This window comes from Leuciscus leuciscus, assembly GCF_965113295.1.
Source record: "Leuciscus leuciscus genome assembly, chromosome: 1".
NCBI classification, from domain to species: domain Eukaryota; kingdom Metazoa; phylum Chordata; class Actinopteri; order Cypriniformes; family Leuciscidae; genus Leuciscus; species Leuciscus leuciscus.
In genome coordinates, this window is record NC_138725.1 from 28,734,023 (window position 1) to 28,751,809 (window position 17,787).

The window sequence follows — 17,787 nt, forward strand, 5'->3', positions numbered from 1 at the left end:
AGTATTTTGTTACTTCATTGTTTTTATTGTATCAGTGTGTGACTAATATTTTGTGTATTTCTACTGTGAAGTACTTTGGTAGGCCTTGGCCTTGGAAATGTGCTATATAAATAAATGTGACATTGACATTGACATTGACATGTATCGTTTTGTTTTCGTCTGAATGGTTTTAGTGCCTTTTTTTCCTGACTGTCGTCAGAATGTTTTTTTGGTGCCTTTATTACTGTCTTTTTTCCTGACTGTCGGCCGGGTCGCTGTCACGGTGATAATATTAACTGGTGAGTAAGTTAAGTTCACCTATATTAGCCGAAATATTCTTTAGTTAAAACTATGAAAAATAATGGTTGTGTGTTCCTCTGCCTCTTTAACGCAAGTTAGCTCATCAGGCGGGCGGAGTCGTCGGTAACGTTAACCGAGCTAACAGCGAACTCAACGTGAAATACTGAGGTAAAGTGAGATAGACGAAACCCTTGTTAAAGTGCGGGTTTTAAACAATATTTTTACGTAGGCCTATATGATTTATTTTCAGGTTTGTGATCTGGATAATGCCATCTGCAACGATGGAGTGTGTTGGAGCCTTTTCATTGTGATAACATCAAATGGTATGTAACGTTATGGTCAACTTCACCTAAATTAGCCGAAGTAACGTTAAACTTATTTAACAGAGAAGCATTAACTTTAGTATGTGTAGATGACCACTAGCAGTGTTTTATTATGACTATTCTGTTTCATACTTTTATTTCATGTGACTTTTATTTTGACATCATGCTATCTGCAGGGGGGACTAATTTCTCCACGCTCACGCTCACGCTCGTTCAATAAAAAGACAAGAAGTCACGAGAAGGCACGTTACAAGACGATGCATGTTTAGAGTCAGAGATTGGAAAATATCACTGTAACCTTCAACTAAAGTGTTCTTTGAAGTGTTATACTACTCTGTGCTTGATTTGTTTGGCAGTAATAATTTGAGAATAATTTATGAAGTTGCTAGCTAGCTCTCCAACGTCCAAGTTAAGTTAATGGCGGCAGCCTTCCCTGGATCACCACTTTCTAGCACCCTTTGATATGCGGAGCGAGGTATGTCATTGTAATGTACTATTTCATATTAATTCATTTCATACGTTCATGTAAATGGTAATGAGATTCATTTCATGATGGCTGTTGCCTGCTATGCTGTTATCAATGTGATGCTAGCTTGCTAAAGTGCATTTGTCAAAGGATTATTTTGTATCTGGCTAAATTGCCTTTGTTATTTTCCTTTTAAGTTTTCACGGTGTTGGTGCTATGCACATTCATCTGAATTAAAGTACACCCGTATGGAAACACTCCCAAGCCTGTTTATTCCAAGTTGAAGGGCTGCTACAGTATAGCCTGGATGCCAGCCGAACTTAGCCCCGAACACAAACATTTTTGTTCTGGAAGTTCGGTCTGGACTCGCTCCGTTGAGGAGCTATTATGCCCGAACAAAAATTGTTCGGACCAATCAAATTGTCAGGGCGGGCTTTATACGATGATGGACAGATGAGCAACGTAATCATCTACGTCACCAACGAGCGCTTGGGTTGAATTCGTTAACAACAAAAGACGACAGCCGCTTGAGAATTGAGATTTCACGAGTTCACACTTACAAACAAGTCAGATAGAATAAATGCATATTTGACGTGCTGTCCGAGGAGAGGCTCCGGGCTCGGTATTCGGCCCGAACCCAAAGTACTCCCACCGTATTCCTGGCTGTGGAAGAACAGGCCCTAGAGTGAGTGGAGGGATGCTGACAACTGTCAAGGAATGTTAGGTGAGTTGACAGAGTGAATATATGTTTCATCTCATGCTGATAGGGTAGACATGGTGTTTGATGACAAGTTGATTGGATTGATTATGTGAACGTGCTCCTGCCGAACTTTGTTTATGAAACATCATGTGTAGATTCCGCCATCGCGTCTGTTATAGAAGATATCGACAGCGCTGTAGCCACAACGACATCTGCTTCTCGCGTTAAGTGATCATATGGGAAGACACATCGTCTTGTGTCCTTGCTGGTTAATAATTGCCCCACGAGGACCCATTTACCAGCGCCCATGTGACTCGTATCCCCCAACTTTACGGCCTCATGGCATTCCGCACACACACACAAACACCCTTTTGTGTATAACTGAGAATAAGAGAAATATCTGTTATTTTCCTTTATAATGTGTGTACCTTCCTATATGCACGTGTGATAGAGGTTTGGTTTGCTAGAGTATAGTTTTGAATTCTAAATGTTCATTGAAGGGAATTCCTCAGTCGTGTCTTGTTGTAACCCTAACTCAGACCATAAAACTTTACGACCCAAGCCTCAAAGGCATTCCAGAACACACACACACACACACACACACACACACACACACACACTCTGGAACTTTGGAAACAGATATTCTTCCACATAACAAGCCACTAAATGTTTGATATGTATTCCTATGTTTCTCAAAGTGTCGTCATTTGCCATAACGGAAACACTGACACCTTTATTGTGTGTTTTTTTTTTTTTTTTTTATACTTTATTTTAAAGGATTTTTCAAGTAAAAACACAGAACAAACAACACTGGCTCGGACTACACACACACACAAAGAAAAAAAAAAAAAAAAAAAAAGTACATAAAGGTATATTAATAAAAAGCTGCACAGCAGACTAGGTGCCCAGAAAGGATATGCAGCCTAGACCTTAGAGAAGTCTTTGGGGGCCGACTGAGCTGTTAACTTGTCCAAATACCCAAGAAATGGACCCCAAACAGCAGAAAAGTTTTCAATAGAATCAATCCTCAAAAGTCGAAGTCTTTCCATCTGTATGACAGAGATCATATCCATAATCCACATCTGGAAGGAAGGGGGTGAGGGTGACTTCCAGTTCTTAAGCACAAGTCTCTTAGCCACGACCATACCCAGCATTAAGGACTGTTTCAATGCACCTGAAAGGCAAGAGGTGCGCTGTGAGAGGCCGAAGATGGCAAGTTCAGCATCCGGTGGAAGAGGCTTATTGTAAGCCTTGGAGTACCAGTCAAAAATGCTTGACCAAAATCCAGACAATAAAGGGCAAAACCAAAAAGCATGAGAAGCTGTATCCTCTGCCACCTTACACCTATCACATATTGGTGAAACGGAGGGGAAAATTTTATGCAATTTAGCTTTGGTGTAATGTAAGCGGTGAATAACTTTGAACTGGATCAGTTGGTGTCTGCTATTGACTGAACAAGCATGTATCGTAGCCAAGCACCTGTCCCACGTGTCATCGGAGAGCTCAACTCCTAGATCTTCCTCCCAGGCCTCCTTAAATCTTACAGTAGGGGCTGAGAGACAACTTCCAAATAAAGAAACAAATTTAGAAATAAGACGTACAGAGCCAGGAGGATTGAAAAAAACATCGAAAAAGACATGTTTCTCTGGGAGGAGTTCAAAATTACAAATTTTGGACTTCACGTAATGTCGGACTTGTAAATAACGAAAAAAATGTGCATTAGGCAGATCAAATTTCTCTCTTAACTGATTAAAAGATGCAAACCGTCCCTCAATATAAAGATCTTTAATGGAACCCAAACCTTTTTCCCTCCAGACATGATAAGTTCTATCAGACCATGGGGGTAAAAAGGACTGATTGTAACAAATTGGCGCATGAACAGAGGTCTCCGGCAGGGCCAAAACTTTTCTCACTTGATTTAAAATTTTGACAGAATTTTTCAAAACAAAGCTTAATTTATTCAGCTCTTTGGGCTTATCCAATTTGGAGAACAGCAGTGCCGTTAAGGAGGTGCCAACAGCCAGGTTGGTCTCCATTTGTACCCACAAGGGGGACTCAGGGGTCTGATTACCCGGTACCTCCTTCAGCCAGAACATTAAAGCTATTAATGGTATATCCCGATAGTCTCCCGAAAGAAGTAATTAAATCTAAGAGAATGGGAACTGATCTCTCAGAGTTCCGCAAATATAATATTATATCGTCAGCATACAGGCTAATAAGAGCTTCCCTGCCCCCCACTTCAAGACCTGTAATATCTGTATGACGCCTTATACTTAGGGCGAGAGGCTCTATCGCAATGGCAAAAAGTGCAGGTGAGAGGGGACAACCCTGTTGCACTGAACGCTGCAAGGGAAATCTAGGCGACCTGTCTGTGTTAGTTAAAACTGAACACATTGGCCTGGCGTATATTAATCTGACCCAAGATATAAATGCCTCGCCAAAGCCAAAACGCTGTAATGACGCAAACATATAAGGCCATTCGACCTGATCAAAAGCTTTCTGCGCATCCAAGGACAGGATAGCTGCCCCATTTGCTTTTGTATGATTGGCGAATATTGTGTTGAGAAGGCGACGTACATTCGAGAAAGAGAATCTGCCAGGGATAAATCCAGTCTGGTCAGGGTGAATGATAGAGGGTAGATGTTTGTTAAGCCGAATAGCTAACGCTTTAGTAATTACTTTTCTATCAAAATTCTGAAGTGCAATTGGCCTATAGCTGGCTGGGTCAGTTTCATCCTTATTTTTCTTTAGAATAAGAGAGATATTGGCTTCGTACAATGAACTAGGCAATTTTTTTTCTTTTTTAGAACAGATTATCATTCTTAGGAGGAGCGGGGCAAGGATATCACAAAATCGTTTTAAAAATTCAGCACAGAATCCATCTGGCCCAGCCGCCTTCCCATTTGGAAATGACTTCACAGCATTGATTATCTCCTCCAAAGTAAAGTCAGAATCCAAGTCGGCCCTAGCATCGTCGTCAAGCTTAGGAATTTCAAGAGAGTCGAAAAAATCCGTTAGATCAGAATGAGTGGCTATATTATCAGAAGTATAAAGTTGATTGTAAAAATCCTTAAAGCGAGCATTAATGTCCTTGGGGTTAGTTAACAGGATTCCCTCTTTAGACTTGATGCTATAAATCGACCTGGAAGCCTGAATCCCTTTGAGCTGTCGCGCCAAGAGCCTATCAGGCTTATCCCCTGTTTCAAAGTGTCTCTGCCTCATTTTCAAGAAAAGGTTATTTATTTGACCACCAAGAATGCCGCTGTACTCATACTTAAGCTTCATTATTTTGTTATAATCGTCAGATGATTTTGACTTCTGATATGCCAATTCAAGCATAGGAAGAATAGTTTGTATCTCTAAAAGCCGCCTATCTTTTTCCTTTTTAGAAGCAGATTCATAAGAAATTATATGCCCACGTATAACCACTTTTAAAGTCTCCCAAAGAGTAGAATCTGACACCTCCCCATTATCGTTAAACTCTTTAAAATCTTTCAGCTTGACATTAATATATTCTACAAATTTACCATCAGTAAGCAGAGATGGATTAAAACGCCAGGAATAAGACCGCTTAGGAAGAGAGAAGTCAACAGACATGGTCAGGGGACTGTGATCAGATATCAATATACTGTGGTATTTGGTATCAATAACCTGCGAAATTAACTGGGAATCAACCAAAAAATAATCTATTCTACTATACGATTTGTGGACATGAGAGTAGTAAGAATAGTCCCTATCAGCAGGGTGCTGAACTCTCCAAATGTCCACCAAATTCCTGCATTTAAGCAGGTTGTTTAAAACCTGTACGGACGCAATTCCGGGGGGAGGGCGAGTGGATAGTCTATCCAAGTAAGGGTCTAAATAACAATTCAGATCTCCCCCGATTATTATATTGGAATTACTCCCATCAGGGATTAAGTCAAAAACCTTCTTGAAAAAATTAGGGTCGTCAGTGTTTGGACCATAGATGTTTAAAAAAGTCAGAGGGAACGAGTTTATGGTTCCAGATACAATAATATATCTGCCGTAAGGATCAGTGACCATAGAGGAAAGTTTAAATGGAATGCTTTTCCTAAAAAGAATGGCCACCCCACGAGCATGGGAAGTGAACGGTGATTGATAGACCTGTGATATCCAACTGCACCTTAATCTACGCTGCTCTGTCGTTTTAATATGGGTCTCTTGCAGAAAAATCACATCCGCTGATAATGATTTAAGGTGTCTAAATACTTTTTCTCTTTTTATAGCATGTCCAAGCCCCTTAACGTTCCAAGAGACCAATGTCACGTTTTTCCCCCCAATCAATGCCTTATCAGAGTGCCTAGGCATACTCAAAGAAAAAAAAATTTAATCTTAGAATGGGCATCCACCTTTGAAAACATAACATGACTAGCAGCATCTGAAGAATACATTGTAAAAGACTAACCAAAAATAAACAAGTCCGAGCCAGAAAGAACAACAACCCCCAACTTACCCCACCCGCCTTCGTGTCTACCCGAACCAGACACAAAATTCCCAGTTCCATCCAAAAAGGAGCTGCCGGGCAGTTATCAAAAAACAACACCTCCGGAGAAAAAAGAACACCTCCCCAAGGCCTCAATTATGTGATCACAAACAGAATATTGCCGCAAAAAAAATATATATATATATATATAAAAAAAATGTTTAAAAAAAAAAATAAAAAAAAAAAATAATTTTTTTTTTTTTTTTTTAATGAAAAACAAACAAACAAATAAAAAAGTGGAAATTAAAATAAACAAATGGGTAAATATCAATACATAAAATGAATTAATTAAATTAAAAAAATAATAATAAAAAATTAGAAAGGAGGTACAGAATTATTTATTTATTTTTCATCAAAAAAAAAAAGGGCTGAAAGTAGTACTAAGTTACCCCCAAAACTGAAATTAAGCATTCATAAAACCGTTAAGAGAACAAACCATATAACAGATTGGGCACGCAGCACAATCGTAATTGTTTAGTCATGAGTTTAGTTTAGTGCATTGTACGCTCACAGCGACTCATCCGCTGTGGGAGCGACTCTACTAACGTTAGCTGTCAGTCTCAAGTACGCAACAGCACAAGGAAATTGCAATCGACCATACTCGAGTCTACTCTCCGGAATTCTCACCACATTTTTCCACGAATCGCGCTGCCTTCTCCGGATCATCAAAGACTGTTGGCGGCCTCTCTCCATGCTGGTGAATCTGCAGCCTAGCCGGGTACCGCAATGTAAACTTAATTCCTTTTTTGCGCAGGGCTTGCATTACGTCCCGAAAGGCGTTCCGTTGCGACATCACCTCGGCGGTATAATCGGGAAAGATCAGCACCCTTTTACCCTTGTATTCTAATGGTTGCATTCTCCCGCGACGCAGAATCAGCTCCTTCACTTGGAAATGATGGATGCGCGCCAAGATAGTACGCGGCTTCTCACCAGCTGCAGGCTTAGGCTGGAGAGAACGATGTGCTCGATCCACTTTAACCGGGTGAGGGAAATGCTCTTCCCCGAGCAGTTGAGGAATCAGCCTGGAGACAAATTCGGTGGGTTTACCATCCTCTTCGCCCTCTTGTATCCCCACAATCTTAATGTTGTGCCTTCGAGACCGAGCCTCAAGGTCTAGAACTTTAGCGCGGAGCTGATTGTTTTGCTGAGACAGCTCTGAGTACTTGGTTTCCAACACGGTTATTCGCGCCTCAAAGTCAGTAATAGCCAACTCTTGGTTAGCCACCCGGGCCTGCAGCTCAGACTGCGATGTCACAAGTTTCTGAAAATTGAGCTCAAAAGCATCAAAACGGGCGTTTACTCCCCGCAATATGGACTCGGACATCTCTTTGCAGATCTCCTTACACATAGCGTAAGCAGTGTCCGGTAATTTCTCAGCTTTGTCGGGTGAGCTGTTAGCTTTAGCAGTAGCTGCGGTGACTTGGTCATCAGCGTTCTTAACTTTAGAGGTACTCGGCTTCGGCATTATCGAGTCACAACACGAGTTTACTTGAGGGAAAAATGTAAACACACTATAATAGCTCAAAACAGAATAAAACACGGCAAAATAATAACTTTATAGAGGCCTCAGAGAGGAGCCCTAAACAAACACGTCTATACCTCAAACATGCGCACTAGTGCTATTGTGTGTTTAATCAAGCTTTATTTGTGTGTAATGAGGCATATGAACGTAATGTTATGTGTGTCCAATATCTACCTGTAATTCTTGGTATCTGTCTGACCGTCCTGTTTTAATTCAGCCAGTCCCGCACATAGTATTACAGTAAGATGTATTGTTCCAGGTGTACAATCTTAAGAAGAAATATGAATTCTTTCTCTCATAAGACATATGGTGAAAGTAGGCGTTTTCTTCTTCACACAAAGAGAATTTTCCCGCTTCAGAAAAGACAATCTGATTCGCTGTCGTTCCAAGAGGGGGCGTAAACAGAGGTCTGATAAAACGTCAGAAGCCCCCCCATCTCTCTCTTCTCTCTCCTCCCTTCCAACTCAACTCATCCAACTTCTCTGGACCCTCTTCCTCGGCGCAGCGTTTCTCCAAGGAACATCTGAAGGAGGCCCTGGCCTTCTCCTCGGACCAACACATGTTCGAGTCGTAGCTGCCGTTCGTTGCAACTAAGATTTCCAGCCTCTCCCATCCCGGGAGACGAATCTGAACTTTTCCGGTAACGTTAAATTCAAGTGAGCCTTTACATCGTTTTTCGAAACGACCCAGAAGAAGAAGCTAGACGCAAACCAGCCGGACACGCGCACGCGCGTCCCCTTTTCAGCATCACACTGAAAGAGTACCACATCTCGCAAGTATATTGATTCCTATAAAAGCTGTTCCAGGTGTCTAGGTCTTAGGTCTGTGATTTAAGTTACCCTCTATCTTCCCTCTATATCTTTCTTTCTTTCATTCCATTTTCATTCTGATCACGCTATGTTTATGTTTTTGTTCGGTTAAATGTTTATTCGTTTGTTTGCATTTTTACGTACGTTTATGTGTGTAGTTTATATAATCTCTAGTGTGTGCCATTTTATTAATAAACCCATTTATACTTTTAACTGTCTCTGTGTTTGAAAACCCACTTTTATAAAGTCAATGAAACAAAAGATCTATAAAGCTACAAGCTCGATATTAGACTACATTCAGTAGTTTTAATTAATAAACTCAATAAAGTTTAATGTTCGCGGCCAGAACCTGAACTTTAGTGGAGTTTGTGAATACCCCTTCTTAACTGTACTGACCTTACATCTACTCGCTGGCCGAGTTAAAGGTTGGTCAGACCAGTTACAGGACGAGGTAATCTGGATAATTGATAAAATAAATGTACATGCGACTTATGAATTATGACCATGAGTCATAAATATTAATATTCCAAGATTCCCCATATTCTTGAGCTAATTCATATTTACCCAGAGGCATATTCGTTACATTTTGGTGGAGATATTTCGAGCAGTTTCAAACTTCAGTTTTGTGGGCAAATTCAGTTTCAGTTGAATGTGTATTATTGGTATTAATAATTGTAGGCTATACGCGCGTTTTGAATTGTGAGATAAGTCGCCAAGGCGAACTCACCCAGCTGATGGCGGGCACAAAGCCAGCCCAGCTCTGCTAAAACTGCAGTTCATGACATTACATCTGTCTCTGTAAAGACGAAACAAAACTCTTTGCAGTTGATACATGTAACATGATTTAAACCGACTAAATGAAGACGAAGGATCTCTTTTAGGACGAAGACGTAAATCTGATAGTTTTTCAGTCGTAATAGGCCTTATTAATACGTTAACGATAAACTCCTGGTCAGAAATTGGCCTCGCGATCCAATTTCGTAAACCTACGCAAAAATCATAAAAGTGCTATGTTGATTAATGCTTATGGGAGATGAGCAGATGATAAGTCCTGCTCACAGCTGTTCTGATGCCTGGTGTGCTCACAGCTTAAGTAAATAGATGTTCAATGCCTGTTTGCTCACAGTTTCTAGTGATTAAAACACGAAGTTTTAATACCTGTTGTTATTGTAAACCATGTATAATATGTAATTGGAGGCCAGTTTTATGAATTAAGAAAACGGATGATAATCCCTGTTCTCCTTCTTTAAACCGTCTCATGTGTATAATATATAATGTGTAAATTGGAGACCAGTTTTATGAATTAAGAAAAGATGATAATCCCTGTTCTTATTCTAAAACCGTCTCAATGTGTAATGCATAATGTGTAATTCCTGTTAGTCACATGTTGTGAAACTCGCGTCAGTCTTCCGCATGCAACAGAAGCGCAAAACACCACGTGATTCCAAAAAAAAATCTGCTGAATTACGCCACTGACCGACACTAGAGGGCAGTTCTCAAGTCTGGGGCAGTTCTCAAATTACGCGCCCCCAACCGACGTCATCCTGCGTGAGCGTCGCCTCCCACTGACGTCAGCCTGCGCGAGCGCAACTACGCCATCTCGTGGCGTTCTAAGATAATGCCTGCTTTCAATTTCTTTTTCTCTCTGCATTCATTTTTCTCTCTCAAATACTTAACTGCATTCAAGCTTAGCTTATGCTGATATTATTTGGAGTCAGACAATTCCTTTTTCTGTTTTGACGGTCACACTTTAAGTTAAGTTCGAAAAAAAAAAAAGGAAAACTTTTCGAATTAAAAACTTAGATTTGATTCACTCAGTTCATTGATAGGTCCACCTAGGAAGAAGCACGCCACCGTGTGGCGATCTTGGGTCGACTTATCAATATCTGTTTAACCCCCAGTCTGCAATTGAAGTGTCTCATTGCCACCCTTTTCGTTTGATTATTTTTATAATCAATACTGATAACTTCAATGTTATTGTAAGGATTATGGGAAGTCATTCTGAATTTCAGTTTAATTAATTTTAGTATTGATACATCACTGTCATCATTCTAATTTTCTTTCCTTCCTTATTTTTATTTTTATTTTATTTTGGACCTCTCCTTGCATGCTTGTTTGAATTTTAATTTAAACAAGTTTGCATTGTTCAAATTGTGTCTATTCAACCAGGTGGACCACTGAGAGGAAACGCGGCCCTCACCTTGGGGCACAAACCCACTGCCGGGGCCTTTTCCTCTGCCTGCGTCTCAAACCTGTGTTGTTTATTCAAATTTTATTTCATTGATAATTATTTTTCTCTTCCCTCTTTCTCCAGTCTCTCCAAAGGGGGGGGGGGTTATTCTGATAATTACAACCAATTATCGTAATTTCCTTTTTGTTGTATCATTATTTTAGTAAAGCCTTTGCCTCTGACTCCTGCATACATATTTACTCAATTTGATGAAACCAGAAAGCCTTAATTTACTTTAAGTCTAACATTTTAATCCCTCATTGTGTATCTATTGGCAGGACTCAGTCAGTGCACTGTGGTGATCCGAAAGTCATCCCTGGTGGTTTCCAGTGGGCGGGGATCATCTGTCCGGCGTTACTGACACTGCGCTCTGTCTGGTGTTGGAACCGTCGGAGGGTCTGACCGCGCCCGCTGGTTTCCGCCTGGATGACCTCTATTCACCCCAGGTAAACAAAAATTTGATAGAACCCATCCACTTATTATGAACCACAGAATACTAGCTATTCCTTCGGGGTATTTTAAGTGCTTAGACCCACCTTTCTCTCTCTAAGACACACCTTCTTTCGAGGTCCTGTCCCGATAACCCACGCATCTCCTGGCCCGATCAGGAACTCTCGCAGTGTTAATAAGGCTTAGGCCTCTTTATTTTATTTTATTTTATCTTATTTGATTTATTTTCCTTAAATAACGCTCCCCGTGTTATTGTTTGCGACATTTCATTGCAGACCAATTCACTTCCTTGTGTTGTGTTTCCCTCTGATCTTCCCTACCTTCAACCTTGTCTATTTCTCCACTCTGTTGTGATTTGTTTCTTTCATTTCACTTAGACACAGAACCTAAGAGAGACCCCAGGAAAAGCTGAATAATAGAGTGACGATCAAAGCGGGCGTCGCTAGACGACCCCCCCAGGCTACCGCCTGTCCAAATTTCTATTGTGGGTTTCATCCATACCCACGAAATTGGCTCAGCTAACTGTCGGCATCAGTTAGCCCCGAAATTCTCATAAACGGCATAGCCCGTATGAGTATAGCTCATTAACCCTAAAACAAACTTGCATTGTGTCTCTTTTTGTGTGTGCTGTGCTTCTCTCACCACAGTAAGCAGAGATGTCGAGCTAACCCAGAAGTACGACCACGAGCAGCTGGCCAAAATCTTCGGAAAATCGCACTCAACCTCGTCACCAAGGCCTGGGCCAGCGAAAGGCTCAGCCTCGATATGGAACAGAAGGCAGCCGCACTACAGCTCCAGGCCACAGAAGCCCGGAAGGACCGAGCCCACACACAGAGTCGGCTAGACCAGCTAATCTTCCTGACCGAGGAAGAGGACGAGACGGACACAACGCTACAACAGGAAGTTGAAAGACTTCAAAGAGCCCTGGACGATCTTCGTCTGCACACAGATCAAAGACAGCAGTCGGAGGAAAACACCCGGAAGGAACTCAACGAAAGGCTCCAACGGGCTGAAGCTCTCCTTGAGAGAGCAGAGACTAAAATCCATCAGCTCATTCAGCAGAGACACGATCTCGAAGACGAACTAGACATGGTTCACAGAGAACTGAGACATGCTTACAGTTTCAACCGCGACCGGGAAGGGGAAGAACATCTCACACCATTTCCCCCTTCCAGCGAGTCTGCGCCTTTCAGCCACACACCCAGAGCTGAAAAGGGGGGCGAAAGCCCACTGCACAACACCACGCCTGTCAGCCAAACACCAAGAGCTGTAAAGGGTCAGAATCCTCTCCAGACGGATTGGGCCCCCAGCAACAGCTCTCGTCCAACAAACCTCAACAAGATGGCCAGAAACATTCCTACGTTTGCCGGAGACTGCAGTGTTCATGCGTACCTTCAAGACATTGACTTTCACCTGCAAACTGTCGCCAACGCGACAGCTTGGGACAAATTGTACCTGGTAAGAATCACCTCAAGCAGAGAGGTGCGTAGTTTTCTGGATCGCCAACCACAGCCTGTCAAAGCAGATTACAAGCAACTGCGACAAGCGTTGATCCGCGAATTCTCTGACCCAGAATCAGACCAAGGGTTTATCACGGCCCTCGACGTGAAACAGGCCCGACTTGAACACCCACACTCCTATTATGACCGACTCCGACAAACGTTCTTCGGAGCAACCAACACACCAGATATGGAAGAAGATATAACCTTTAGAACTTTGTTTCTGCGGAACCTGCATAGCACCGTGAGTAAACATCTCGGCGTGCTCGTCTGCCCACGAACCATGTCTACTCGAGAACTCAGAGACTTAGCCCACAAGGCTTACACCAAGCAAAGGGCCATGGATGAAAAGACGGTAAAGACACACACAATTCACTCCGTCTCTGAGCACCGCTCAGAACCAGACAGCAGGTGGCGGCACGACTGTGACGGTGCCCGTCCAAAGCGTCGGACCGACCGCTCAGAAAGATTCTGGAACCAGCATCACCCGCCGTCCAGAACTCCAAGCCCAGACCGTCGAACCTGTAACCACTCTCTCCAGAACACTGGTGAGGCAGAGTCTTCTTACATCACAGATGAAGACAGTGCAGCCACGTCTGACACAGACACAGAAAACGAACACTGACACCTACTGCTTCAAGGTCCTGACTGACCTGCAGTTGAGTAACCAAACCAATGTCTGCGCCACATACAGACAACCCATCCACCCACCCTAACCATTGCAGTGATTACACAGCACAAACGAACTTTACCAACTACACTGCACGCCTCAGAGCCGCTAAAACGCTACCTCCGCTGTGTACAAAGAAAGTCATGCGGGCCTCTGATGAACAGACTTTTCCTATGCCACCACTTACCCCTCCACCACCCTCACAGGCCATCCGAGCTCACTGACAACCAGTGCCTCAGACAGCTGTCTGCCACCACGCACATGTTGCGTTCACAAGACTTCAATACGCATTGTGCACCTGTTGCCATCACAGCGCCACAGCTCGTAAAGCCACAAAGCACAAGGGGGGGGGGCAGGCGTAACAATGACGCCACATGTGCCAAAAAGCCATGCATGGGACATCAAAGCATGTGGCATACCAACCTCAGCGAACCAAAAAGACTGTCCTAAACCAACTAAGGACCTCCATCGCTGGAATTTTTTTTTTTCTCCTTCTCTCTCTCTCTCTCCCTATCGCCTCTAACAGGATGCAGGCCGCAGTGGTTCGCGAGAAAGCAGCCACCATCGGACCTCACCAGGTCCGATCCCGACATCGCATGGAGAGAGAACACCCCCGACTCCTGACTGCCAAGGCAGGACTCACACTCAGAGAAGTCTAGCACGGTGATGTGCATCTCCACGGTCACCGACAACGCCCTGACACTCGTTGTGCCTATTTGTTGTTCAACGAATTCCATCCCGAATTTCGTTTAACAAAAAGGGGGAATGTAGCCACAACGACATCTGCTTCTCGCGTTAAGTGATCATATGGGAAGACACATCGTCTTGTGTCCTTGCTGGTTAATAATTGCCCCACGAGGACCCATTTACCAGCGCCCATGTGACTCGTATCCCCCAACTTTACGGCCTCATGGCATTCCGCACACACACACAAACACCCTTTTGTGTATAACTGAGAATAAGAGAAATATCTGTTATTTTCCTTTATAATGTGTGTACCTTCCTATATGCACGTGTGATAGAGGTTTGGTTTGCTAGAGTATAGTTTTGAATTCTAAATGTTCATTGAAGGGAATTCCTCAGTCGTGTCTTGTTGTAACCCTAACTCAGACCATAAAACTTTACGACCCAAGCCTCAAAGGCATTCCAGAACACACACACACACACACACACACACACACACACACACACACACACACTCTGGAACTTTGGAAACAGATATTCTTCCACATAACAAGCCACTAAATGTTTGATATGTATTCCTATGTTTCTCAAAGTGTCGTCATTTGCCATAACGGAAACACTGACACCTTTATTGTGTGTTTAATCAAGCTTTATTTGTGTGTAATGAGGCATATGAACGTAATGTTATGTGTGTCCAATATCTACCTGTAATTCTTGGTATCTGTCTGACCGTCCTGTTTTAATTCAGCCAGTCCCGCACATAGTATTACAGTAAGATGTATTGTTCCAGGTGTACAATCTTAAGAAGAAATATGAATTCTTTCTCTCATAAGACATATGGTGAAAGTAGGCGTTTTCTTCTTCACACAAAGAGAATTTTCCCGCTTCAGAAAAGACAATCTGATTCGCTGTCGTTCCAAGAGGGGGCGTAAACAGAGGTCTGATAAAACGTCAGAAGCCCCCCCATCTCTCTCTTCTCTCTCCTCCCTTCCAACTCAACTCATCCAACTTCTCTGGACCCTCTTCCTCGGCGCAGCGTTTCTCCAAGGAACATCTGAAGGAGGCCCTGGCCTTCTCCTCGGACCAACACATGTTCGAGTCGTAGCTGCCGTTCGTTGCAACTAAGATTTCCAGCCTCTCCCATCCCGGGAGACGAATCTGAACTTTTCCGGTAACGTTAAATTCAAGTGAGCCTTTACATCGTTTTTCGAAACGACCCAGAAGAAGAAGCTAGACGCAAACCAGCCGGACACGCGCACGCGCGTCCCCTTTTCAGCATCACACTGAAAGAGTACCACATCTCGCAAGTATATTGATTCCTATAAAAGCTGTTCCAGGTGTCTAGGTCTTAGGTCTGTGATTTAAGTTACCCTCTATCTTCCCTCTATATCTTTCTTTCTTTCATTCCATTTTCATTCTGATCACGCTATGTTTATGTTTTTGTTCGGTTAAATGTTTATTCGTTTGTTTGCATTTTTACGTACGTTTATGTGTGTAGTTTATATAATCTCTAGTGTGTGCCATTTTATTAATAAACCCATTTATACTTTTAACTGTCTCTGTGTTTGAAAACCCACTTTTATAAAGTCAATGAAACAAAAGATCTATAAAGCTACAAGCTCGATATTAGACTACATTCAGTAGTTTTAATTAATAAACTCAATAAAGTTTAATGTTCGCGGCCAGAACCTGAACTTTAGTGGAGTTTGTGAATACCCCTTCTTAACTGTACTGACCTTACATCTACTCGCTGGCCGAGTTAAAGGTTGGTCAGACCAGTTACAGGACGAGGTAATCTGGATAATTGATAAAATAAATGTACATGCGACTTATGAATTATGACCATGAGTCATAAATATTAATATTCCAAGATTCCCCATATTCTTGAGCTAATTCATATTTACCCAGAGGCATATTCGCTACAGCGCATTCATTTTAAAAGAGGAACAGAGAACCGCGATCAAGGCATTTGTCGATCGGAAACATGAATGAAAACTTACTCCGTTGCTCTGATTGGTTGTAGGTCTATCCAATTGAGTGCACACAGCAAAAACTCCAGTGTTAAATTAACACTCCTGGGAGTGTATATGAGTCCACACTCAAAAGTGTAAAGTGTTAAAATATGAGTGTTAAATTAACACTCAAGAGTGTTAAAGTTAGTGAGATAATTAAGTGATTAGTTTAGTGATGATTGAGCATTATTGAAGACACCTGATGTTAACAAGCAGAATCACTGAAGGAGGAAATCACTAATTGTAAGTTACCATTAAGGTGATGGGTGTTTGCTTTAGTTGGGCTCTTGACCCTTATATGTGACCTGATCCAGCAAAATGAGTCACAGTGACCCAAACTTCAAAATTGAGATTTTGGTATTAATGGAAAGAGGAGACCATAAGCTTTCAACTGATATCCTAGTCAAAGTCATACCTTGAATGGTTGTAAAGATATACACATTTGAATTATGGTCGTCTGCCCTCTTTTTCCAATTGAAAACCTGAGAAAATCGCTTTTAAAGTTTTTTGCCTGTTTTTTGTTGATCTTTCAAAATCCATTGCATTTAAAGGGATGAACTATTTATTGTACAGCTTAATTTGACCAAAGACATTAATATATGCTATTATGCCAGGCTGAAGCTCAAATTATTTTAAAAAATGTATTTGAATAAATAATTTAAAAGGCACTTTTACAAACATTTACTAAAATCAGAAAGATTGAACAGAGGTGCTACAGTTTTGCTTGAGAGAGGGTGTGTGTGTGTGTGTGTGTGTGTGTCTGTGTGTGTGTGTGTGTGTGTGTGTGTGTGTGTGTGTGTGTGTGTGTGTGTGTGTGTGTGTGTGTGTGTGTGTGTGTGTGTGTGTGTGTGTGTGTGTGTGTGTGTGTGTGTGTGTGTGTGTGTGTGAGAGAGAGAGAGAGAGAGAGAGAGAGAGAGAGAGAGAGAGAGAGAGAGGCAGAGAGACAAGGAAACAGAGAACAAATAATGTTAGCCTATGCAATCATATCTTTGTGTAGGCTAGAATCTAGATGACAATAACAGTGTAACATATTCATAACGGAGATACCAACAGTTAAATATTGGGTTTAAATAAATCAAACACATTGTAATGGATTCTCCTTGCAGATAAATACACTCACAGAATAATTGCACTCATTCACATCCATACACGATAAATACCACAGGGCTGTCGCTGTCATCAGAGGATGACACGTCTCCAGATCCAAAACAATCACTGACTAGCTTTAGCCACTCTTGATGACCAGCAGCAGAGCTTAGGTTAGAAGCCTCCAGTGAGTTCAACGTTTTTGGCGACTTTTTGGCGATTTTGCTCTCTTTTGACAGCGACATTTCTCAAATTAATAATATTTAATCTTTCTGAGGAGATCTGCTAGCTTGTTTACACATAGCGCTACGAGTCTGAGGAGGATGGCTGGACCAATCGCGTGCCGGACAGTCGAAACGGGGCTTCCCATTGACAAATGATCAGCGTTTGTGTACATTTCTAAGCTTTATGATTGGTTCTATACAACGTGTAACACCATATTTGGAAAGCAGAGACGTTTGAGGGGATTCCCGGGAAATGCTCTGAGGTGACGAGAGGAGTTGAGAAAAGCAATATTCATTTCCAGCGAATTTAGTAAAGCTTTGTAAACTTT

The 17,787-nt window shown here is 42.1% G+C and overlaps 4 long non-coding RNA genes across 5 annotated transcripts in view; 3 read left to right on the forward strand and 1 right to left on the reverse strand.

The window, feature by feature from the left end:
- LOC309503446 overlaps nucleotides 1-17,787 on the forward strand; it is a 411,057-nt gene that overhangs the window by 75,810 nt on the left and 317,460 nt on the right. The gene's annotated exons all lie outside the window — the stretch shown is intronic.
- LOC309503749 overlaps nucleotides 1-17,787 on the forward strand; it is a 155,199-nt gene that overhangs the window by 72,693 nt on the left and 64,719 nt on the right. The window lies entirely within an intron of this gene.
- The window catches only part of LOC309503689, an 86,832-nt gene that overhangs the window by 1,472 nt on the left and 67,573 nt on the right, over nucleotides 1-17,787 (reverse strand). The window lies entirely within an intron of this gene.
- LOC309503037 overlaps nucleotides 151-17,787 on the forward strand; it is a 33,916-nt gene continuing 16,279 nt past the window's right edge. The window contains exons 1-3 of one of the 2 annotated variants that reach the window (XR_014207474.1): nucleotides 151-278; nucleotides 379-447; nucleotides 530-602. This is a non-coding gene — a long non-coding RNA (uncharacterized lncRNA). Of the gene's footprint in view, nucleotides 279-374; nucleotides 448-529; nucleotides 603-17,787 lie in introns of both variants that reach the window. The other variant, XR_014207475.1, reaches the window with a different exon arrangement.